The 9,974-nt window shown below is 51.0% G+C and overlaps 3 non-coding genes across 3 annotated transcripts; all 3 read right to left on the reverse strand.

Moving 5' to 3' along the window:
• Positions 1-819: 819 nt before the first annotated feature.
• TRNAN-GUU (transfer RNA asparagine (anticodon GUU)) lies at positions 820-896 on the reverse strand. The gene has a single exon. It is a non-coding gene; the product is annotated as a tRNA-Asn (tRNA).
• Positions 897-5,228: 4,332 nt separating this feature from the next.
• TRNAN-GUU (transfer RNA asparagine (anticodon GUU)) lies at positions 5,229-5,305 on the reverse strand. The gene has a single exon. It is a non-coding gene; the product is annotated as a tRNA-Asn (tRNA).
• A 4,327-nt stretch (positions 5,306-9,632) lies between these two features.
• Positions 9,633-9,709, reverse strand: TRNAN-GUU (transfer RNA asparagine (anticodon GUU)). The gene has a single exon. It is a non-coding gene; the product is annotated as a tRNA-Asn (tRNA).
• Between the last annotated feature and the right edge of the window lie 265 nt (positions 9,710-9,974).

Consider the following 9,974-nt stretch of genomic DNA (forward strand, 5'->3'; position numbering starts at 1 on the left):
TTGCAACGAAAACAGTCGTGCTCCACTCTCACCACCGTCAGAACATTTCTCCAAAGCTATCAACGCAAAGAAAAAAAAGAGACACACCACTCTCGGGAGGGCTTGAACCTCAAACGTTTTGGTTAACAGTTGAACGCTCTAGCCGATTCTGCCACGAAAACAGTCGTGCTCCACTCTCACTACCGTCAGAACATTTCTCCAAAGATATCCGCGCAAAGAAAAAAAAAGACACACCGCTCTCGAAAGGGTTCGAACCTCCATCCTTTTGGTTAACAGCCGAACGCGCTAGCTAATTGCGTCACGGAGGTAGTCGTGCTCCACTCTCACAACCATCAGAACATTTTTTCAAAGGTGTCAGCGCAAAGAAAAAAATCGACACACCGTTCATGGGAGAGCTCGAACCTCCAACCTTTTGGTTAACAGCCGATCGCTCTAGCCATTGCACCACGGACCCAACCGCGCTCCACTCTCACCACCGTCAGAACGTTTCTCCAAAGCTATCAGCTCAAAGAAAAAAAGCGACACACTGCTCCCGGGAGGGCTCGAACCTCCAACCTTTTGCTTAACAGTTGATCGTGCTAGCCGATTCTGCCACGGAAACAACCGTGCTCTACTCCCGCCACCGTCAGAACATTTCTGCAAAGCTATCAGCGCAAAGAAAAAAAAGAGACACACCGCTCTCGGGAGGGCTCGAACCTCCAACCTTTTGGTTAACAATTGATCGCGCTAGCCGATTCTGACACGGAAACAGTCGTGCTCCACTCTCACTACCGTCAGCACATTTCTCCAAAGCTATCAGCGCAAAAAAAAGAGACACACTGCTCCCGGGAGGGCTCGAACCTCCAACCTTTTGGTTAACAGCCCAACGCGCAAGCCAATTGCGCCACGGAGACAGCCGTGCTCCACTCCCACCAAGGTCAGAACACTTCTCAAAAGATATCAGTGGAAAGAAAAAAAAGCGACACACCGCTCATGGGAGAGCTCGAACCTCCAACCTTTTGGTTAACAGCCGATAGCGCTAGCCAATTGCGCCAAGGAGATAGTCGTTCTCTACTCTCACCACCGTCAGAACATATCTCCAAAGCTATCAGCGCAAAGAAAAAAAAGAGACACACCACTCTCGGGAGGGCTCGAACCTTCAACCTTTTGGTTAACAGCCGAACGCGCTAGCCACTTGCGTCACGGAGGTATTCGTGCTCCACTCTCACCATCGTCAGAACATTCCTCCAAAGCTATCAACGCAAAGAAAAAAAGAGACACACCGCTCTCGGGAGGGCTCGAACCTCCAACCTTTTCGTTAACAGTTGACCGCGCTAGCCGCTTCTGCCACGGAAACAGTCGCGCTCCACTCTCTCCACCGTCAGAACATTTCTCCAAAGCTATCAGCGCAAGGAAAAAAAAGAGACACACCGCTCTCTGGAGGGCTCGAACCTCTAACCTTTTGCTTAACAGCCGATGCACTAGCAGCTTGCGTCACGGAGACAGTCATGCTCCACTCTCACCACGGTCAGAACACTTCTCCAAAGATGTCAGTGCAAAGAAAAAAAAGCGACACACCGCTCATGGAAGGCTCGAACCTCCAACCTTTTGGTTAAGAGCCGATCGCGCTAGCCAATTGCGCCAAGGAGGTTGTCGTGCTCTACTCTCACCACAGTCAGAACATTTCTCCAAAGCTATCAGTGCAAAGAAAAAAAAGAGACATACCGCTCTCGGGAGGGCTCGAACCTCCAACCTTTTGGCTAACAGCCGACCGCGCTAGCCAATTGCGTCACGGAGGTAGTCGAGCTGCACTCTCACCACCATCAGAACAGTTTTCCAAAGGTATCTGCGCAAAGAAAAAAAGACACACACCTCTTATGGGAGGGCTCGAGCCTCCAACCTTTTGGTTAACAGCCGATCGCGCTAGCCATTGCACCACGGACCCAACCGCACTCCACTCTCACCACCAACAGAACGTTTCTCCAAAGCTATCAGTGCAAAGAAAAAGGTGACACGCTGCTCCCGGGAGGGCTTGAACCTCCAACCTTTTGCTTAACAGCCGACGCACTAGCAGATTGCGCCACGGAGACAGTCGTGCTCCACTCTCACCACCGTCACAACATTTCTCCAAAGCTATCAGCGCAAAGAAAAAAAAGAGACACACCGCTCTCGGGAGGGCTCGAACCTCCAACCTTTTGGTTAACAGTTGATCGCGCAAGCCGATTCGGCCACGGAAACAGTCGCGCTCCACTTTTACCACCGTCAGAACTTTTCTCCAAAGTTATCAGCGCAAAGAAAAAAAAAGAGACACACTGCTCCTAGGAGGGCTCGAACCTCCAACCTTTAGCTGAACAGCCAATGCACTAGCAGATTGCACCACGGAGACAATCGTTCTCCACTCTCACCACTGTCAGAACATTTCTCTATAGCTGTCAGCGCAAAGAAAAAAGCGAAACACCGCTCCTGGGAGGGCTCCAACCTCCAACCTTTCAGTTAACAGTTGATCGCGCTATACATCTGCAATGGAAACAGACGTGCTCCACTCTCACCACCGTCAGAACATTTCTCCAAAGCTATCAGCACAAAGAAAAAAAAGAGACACATTGCTCTCGGGAGGGCTCGAACCTCAAACCTTTTGGTTAACTGCCCAACGCGCAAGCCAATTGCGCCACGGAGACAGCCGTGCTCCACTCTCACCACGGTCAGAACACTTCTCCAAAGATATCAGTGGAAAGAAAAAAAAGCGACACACCGCTCATGGGAGGGCTCGAACCTCCAACCTTTTGGTTAACAGCCGATAGCGCTAGCCAATTTCGCCAAGGAGATAGTCGTTCTCTACTCTCACCACCGTCAGAACATTTCTCCAAAGCTATCAGCGCAAAGAAAAAAAAAGAGACACACCACTCTCGGGAGGGCTCGATCCTCCAACCTTTTCGTTAACAGTTGATCGCGCTAGCCGCTTCTGCCACGGAAACAGTCGCCCTCCACTCTCTCCACCGTCAGAACATTTCTCCAAAGCTATCAGCGCAAAGAAAAAAAAGAGACACACTGCTCCCGGGAGGGCTCGAACCTCCAACCTTTTGCTTAACAGCCGATGCACTAACAGATTGCGCCACGGAGACAGTCGTGCTCCACTCTCACCACCGTCACAACATTTCTCCAAAGCTATCAGCGCAAAGAAAAAAAAGAGACACACCGCTCTCGGGAGAGCTCGAACCTCCAACCTTTTGGTTAACAGCCGAATGCGCTAGCCAATTGCGTAACGGCGGTAGTCGTGCTCGACTCTCACCACCATCAGAACATTCTTCCAAAGGTATCAGAGCAAAGAAAAAAGAGACACACCGCTCATGGGAGGGTTGGAACCTCCAACCTTTTGGTTAACAGCCCAACGCGCAAGCCAATTGCGCCACGGAGACAGCCGTGCTCCACTCTCACCACGGTCAGAACACTTCTCCAAAGATATCAGTGGAAAGAAAAAAAAGCGACACACCGCTCATGGGAGGGCTCGAACCTCCAACCTTTTGGTTAACAGCCGATAGCGCTAGCCAATTGTGCCAAGGAGATAGTCGTTCTCTACTCTCACCACCGTCAGAACATTTCTCCAAAGCTATCAGCGCAAAGAAAAAAAAAGACACACCACTCTCGGGAGGGCTCGAACCTTCAACCTTTTGGTTAACAGCCGAACGCGCTAGCCAATTGCGTCACGGAGGTAATCGTGCTCCACTCTCACCACCGTCAGAACATTCCTCCAAAGCTATCAGCGCGAAGAAAAAAAAACACACCGCTCTCGGGAGGGCTCGAACCTCCAACCTTTTGCTTAACAGCCGATCGCGCTAGCCAATTGCGCCAAGGAGGTAGTCGTGCTCTACTCTCACCACCGTCAGAACATTTCTCCAAAGCTATCAGGGCAAAGAAAAAAAAGAGACATACCGCTCTCGGGAGGGCTCGAACCTCCAACCTTTTGGCTAACAGCCGACCGCGCTAGCCAATTGCGTCACGGAGGTAGTCGTGCTGCACTCTCACCACCATCAGAACAGTTTTCCAAAGGTATCTGCGCAAAGAAAAAAGAGACACACCGCCCATGGGAGGGCTCGAGCCTCCAACCTTTTGGTTAACAGCCGATCGCGCTAGCCATTGCACCACGGACCCAACCGCACTCCACTCTCACCACCAACAGAACGTTTCTCCAAAGCTATCAGTGCAAAGAAAAAAAGTGACACACTGCTCCCGAGAGGGCTTGAACCTCCAACCTTTTGCTTAACAGTTGATCGCGCAAGCCGATTCGGCCACGGAAACAGTCGCGCTCCACTCTCACCACTGCCAGAACATTTCTCCATAGCTGTCAGCGCAAAGAAAAAAGCAAAACGCCGCTCCTGGGAGGGCTCCAACCTTCAACCTTTCAGTTAACAGTTGATCGCGCTATACATTTGCAACGAAAACAGTCGTGCTCCACTCTCACCACCGTCAGAACATTTCTCCAAAGCTATCAACGCAAAGAAAAAAAAGAGACACACCACTCTCGGGAGGGCTTGAACCTCAAACGTTTTGGTTAACAGTTGAACGCTCTAGCCGATTCTGCCACGAAAACAGTCGTGCTCCACTCTCACTACCGTCAGAACATTTCTCCAAAGCTATCCGCGCAAAGAAAAAAAAAGAGACACACCGCTCTCGAAAGGGTTCGAACCTCCATCCTTTTGGTTAACAGCCGAACGCGCTAGCTAATTGCGTCACGGAGGTAGTCGTGCTCCACTCTCACAACCATCAGAACATTTTTTCAAAGGTGTCAGCGCAAAGAAAAAAATCGACACACCGTTCATGGGAGAGCTCGAACCTCCAACCTTTTGGTTAACAGCCGATCGCTCTAGCCATTGCACCACGGACCCAACCGCGCTCCACTCTCACCACCGTCAGAACGTTTCTCCAAAGCTATCAGCTCAAAGAAAAAAAGCGACACACTGCTCCCGGGAGGTCTCGAACCTCCAACCTTTTGCTTAACAGTTGATCGTGCTAGCCGATTCTGCCACGGAAACAACCGTGCTCTACTCCCGCCACCGTCAGAACATTTCTGCAAAGCTATCAGCGCAAAGAAAAAAAAAGAGACACACCGCTCTCGGGAGGGCTCGAACCTCCAACCTTTTGGTTAACAATTGATCGCGCTAGCCGATTCTGACACGGAAACAGTCGTGCTCCACTCTCACTACCGTCAGCACATTTCTCCAAAGCTATCAGCGCAAAAAAAAGAGACACACTGCTCCCGGGAGGGCTCGAACCTCCAACCTTTTGGTTAACAGCCCAACGCGCAAGCCAATTGCGCCACGGAGACAGCCGTGCTCCACTCCCACCACGGTCAGAACACTTCTCAAAAGATATCAGTGGAAAGAAAAAAAGCGACACACCGCTCATGGGAGAGCTCGAACCTCCAACCTTTTGGTTAACAGCCGATAGCGCAAGCCAATTGCGCCAAGGAGATAGTCGTTCTCTACTCTCACCACCGTCAGAACATATCTCCAAAGCTATCAGCGCAAAGAAAAAAAAGAGACACACCACTCTCGGGAGGGCTCGAACCTTCAACCTTTTGGTTAACAGCCGAACGCGCTAGCCAATTGCGTCACGGAGGTAATCGTGCTCCACTCTCACCATCGTCAGAACATTCCTCCAAAGCTATCAACGCAAAGAAAAAAAGAGACACACCGCTCTCGGGAGGGCTCGAACCTCCAACCTTTTCGTTAACAGTTGACCGCGCTAGCCGCTTCTGCCACGGAAACAGTCGCGCTCCACTCTCTCCACCGTCAGAACATTTCTCCAAAGCTATCAGCGCAAGGAAAAAAAAGAGACACACCGCTCTCTGGAGGGCTCGAACCTCTAACCTTTTGCTTAACAGCCGACGCACTAGCAGCTTGCGTCACGGAGACAGTCATGCTCCACTCTCACCACGGTCAGAACACTTCTCCAAAGATGTCAGTGCAAAGAAAAAAAAGCGACACACCGCTCATGGAAGGCTCGAACCTCCAACCTTTTGGTTAAGAGCCGATCGCGCTAGCCAATTGCGCCAAGGAGGTAGTCGTGCTCTACTCTCACCACCGTCAGAACATTTCTTCAAAGCTATCAGTGCAAAGAAAAAAAAGAGACATACCGCTCTCGGGAGGGCTCGAACCTCCAACCTTTTGGCTAACAGCCGACCGCGCTAGCCAATTGCGTCACGGAGGTAGTCGAGCTGCACTCTCACCACCATCAGAACAGTTTTCCAAAGGTATCTGCGCAAAGAAAAAAAGACACACACCTCTTATGGGAGGGCTCGAGCCTCCAACCTTTTGGTTAACAGCCGATCGCGCTAGCCATTGCACCACGGACCCAACCGCACTCCACTCTCACCACCAACAGAACGTTTCTCCAAAGCTATCAGTGCAAAGAAAAAGGTGACACGCTGCTCCCGGGAGGGCTTGAACCTCCAACCTTTTGCTTAACAGCCGACGCACTAGCAGATTGCGCCACGGAGACAGTCGTGCTCCACTCTCACCACCGTCACAACATTTCTCCAAAGCTATCAGCGCAAAGAAAAAAAAGAGACACACCGCTCTCGGGAGGGCTCGAACCTCCAACCTTTTGGTTAACAGTTGATCGCGCAAGCCGATTGGGCCACGGAAACAGTCGCGCTCCACTTTTACCACCGTCAGAACATTTCTCCAAAGTTATCAGCGCAAAGAAAAAAAAGAGACACACTGCTCCTAGGAGGGCTCGAACCTCCAACCTTTAGCTGAACAGCCAATGCACTAGCAGATTGCACCACGGAGACAATCGTTCTCCACTCTCACCACTGTCAGAACATTTCTCTATAGCTGTCAGCGCAAAGAAAAAAGCGAAACACCGCTCCTGGGAGGGCTCCAACCTCCAACCTTTCAGTTAACAGTTGATCGCGCTATACATCTGCAATGGAAACAGACGTGCTCCACTCTCACCACCGTCAGAACATTTCTCCAAGCTATCAGCGCAAAGAAAAAGAAGAGACACATTGCTCTCGGGAGGGCTCGAACCTCAAACCTTTTGGTTAACAGCCCAACGCGCAAGCCAATTGCGCCACGGAGACAGCCGTGCTCCACTCTCACCACGGTCAGAACACTTCTCCAAAGATATCAGTGGAATGAAAAAAAAGCGACACACCGCTCATGGGAGGGCTCGAACCTCCAACCTTTTGGTTAACAGCCGATAGCGCTAGCCAATTTCGCCAAGGAGATAGTCGTTCTCTACTCTCACCACCGTCAGAACATTTCTCCAAAGCTATCAGCGCAAAGAAAAAAAAAGAGACACACCACTCTCGGGAGGGCTCGATCCTCCAACCTTTTCGTTAACAGTTGATCGCGCTAGCCGCTTCTGCCACGGAAACAGTCGCCCTCCACTCTCTCCACCGTCAGAACATTTCTCCAAAGCTATCAGCGCAAAGAAAAAAAAGAGACACACTGCTCCCGGGAGGGCTCGAACCTCCAACCTTTTGCTTAACAGCCGAAGCACTAACAGATTGCGCCACGGAGACAGTCGTGCTCCACTCCACCACCGTCACAACATTTCTCCAAAGCTATCAGCGCAAAGAAAAAAAAGAGACACACCGCTCTCGGGAGAGCTCGAACCTCCAACCTTTTGGTTAACAGCCGAATGCGCTAGCCAATTGCGTCACGGCGGTAGTCGTGCTCGACTCTCACCACCATCAGAACATTCTTCCAAAGGTATCAGAGCAAAGAAAAAAGAGACACACCGCTCATGGGAGGGTTGGAACCTCCAACCTTTTGGTTAACAGCCCAACGCGCAAGCCAATTGCGCCACGGAGATAGCCGTGCTCCACTCTCACCACGGTCAGAACACTTCTCCAAAGATATCAGTGGAAAGAAAAAAAAGCGACACACCGCTCATGGGAGGGCTCGAACCTCCAACCTTTTGGTTAACAGCCGATAGCGCTAGCCAATTGTGCCAAGGAGATAGTCGTTCTCTACTCTCACCACCGTCAGAACATTTCTCCAAAGCTATCAGCGCAAAGAAAAAAAAGACACACCACTCTCGGGAGGGCTCGAACCTTCAACCTTTTGGTTAACAGCCGAACGCGCTAGCCAATTGCGTCACGGAGGTAATCGTGCTCCACTCTCACCACCGTCAGAACATTCCTCCAAAGCTATCAGCGCGAAGAAAAAAAAACACACCGCTCTCGGGAGGGCTCGAACCTCCAACCTTTTGCTTAACAGCCGATCGCGCTAGCCAATTGCGCCAAGGAGGTAGTCGTGCTCTACTCTCACCACCGTCAGAACATTTCTCCAAAGCTATCAGGGCAAAGAAAAAAAAGAGAGATACCGCTCTCGGGAGGACTCGAACCTCAAACCTTTTGGCTAACAGCCGACCGCCCTAGCCAATTGCGTCACGGAGGTAGTCGTGCTGCACTCTCACCACCATCAGAACAGTTTTCCAAAGGTATCTGCGCAAAGAAAAAAAGAGACACACCGCCCATGGGAGGGCTCGAGCCTCCAACCTTTTGGTTAACAGCCGATCGCGCTAGCCATTGCACCACGGACCCAACCGCACTCCACTCTCACCACCAACAGAACGTTTCTCCAAAGCTATCAGTGCAAAGAAAAAAAGTGACACACTGCTCCCGGGAGGGCTTGAACCTCCAACCTTTTGCTTAACAGTTGATCGCGCAAGCCGATTCGGCCACGGAAACAGTCGCGCTCCACTCTCACCACTGCCAGAACATTTCTCCATAGCTGTCAGCGCAAAGAAAAAAGCGAAACGCCGCTCCTGGGAGGGCTCCAACCTCCAACCTTTCAGTTAACAGTTGATCGCGCTATACATTTGCAACGAAAACAGTCGTGCTCCACTCTCACCACCGTCAGAACATTTCTCCAAAGCTATCAACGCAAAGAAAAAAAGGAGACACACCACTCTCGGGAGGGCTTGAACCTCAAACGTTTTGGTTAACAGTTGAACGCTCTAGCCGATTCTGCCACGAAAACAGTCGTGCTCCACTCTCACTACCGTCAGAACATTTCTCACAAGCTATCCGCGCAAAGAAAAAAAAAGAGACACACCGCTCTCGAAAGGGTTCGAACCTCCATCCTTTTGGTTAACAGCCGAACGCGCTAGCCAATTGCGTCACGGAGGTAGTCGTGCTCCACTCTCACAACCATCAGAACATTTTTTCAAAGGTGTCAGCGCAAAGAAAAAAATCGACACACCGTTCATGGGAGAGCTCGAACCTCCAACCTTTTGGTTAACAGCCGATCGCTCTAGCCATTGCACCACGGACCCAACCGCGCTCCACTCTCACCACCGTCAGAACGTTTCTCCAAAGCTATCAGCTCAAAGAAAAAAAGCGACACACTGCTCCCGGGAGGGCTCGAACCTCCAACCTTTTGCTTAACAGTTGATCGTGCTAGCCGATTCTGCCACGGAAACAACCGTACTCTACTCCCGCCACCGTCAGAACATTTCTGCAAAGCTATCAGCGCAAAGAAAAAAAAGAGACACACCGCTCTCGGGAGGGCTCGAACCTCCAACCTTTTGGTTAACAATTGATCGCGCTAGCCGATTCTGACACGGAAACAGTCGTGCTCCACTCTCACTACCGTCAGCACATTTCTCCAAAGCTATCAGCGCAAAAAAAAGAGACACACTGCTCCCGGGAGGGCTCGAACCTCCAACCTTTTGGTTAACAGCCCAACGCGCAAGCCAATTGCGCCACGGAGACAGCCGTGCTCCACTCCCACCACGGTCAGAACACTTCTCAAAAGATATCAGTGGAAAGAAAAAAAAGCGACACACCGCTCATGGAAGGCTCGAACCTCCAACCTTTTGGTTAACAGCTGATCGCGCTAGCCAATTGCGCCAAGGAGGTTGTCGTGCTCTACTCTCACCACCGTCAGAACATTTCTCCAAAGCTATCAGTGCAAAGAAAAAAAAGAGACATACCGCTCTCGGGAGGGCTCGAACCTCCAACCTTTTGGCTAACAGCCGAC

This window comes from Rhipicephalus microplus, unplaced genomic scaffold, assembly GCF_043290135.1.
Source record: "Rhipicephalus microplus isolate Deutch F79 unplaced genomic scaffold, USDA_Rmic scaffold_20, whole genome shotgun sequence".
Classification (NCBI taxonomy): Eukaryota; Metazoa; Arthropoda; class Arachnida; order Ixodida; family Ixodidae; genus Rhipicephalus; species Rhipicephalus microplus.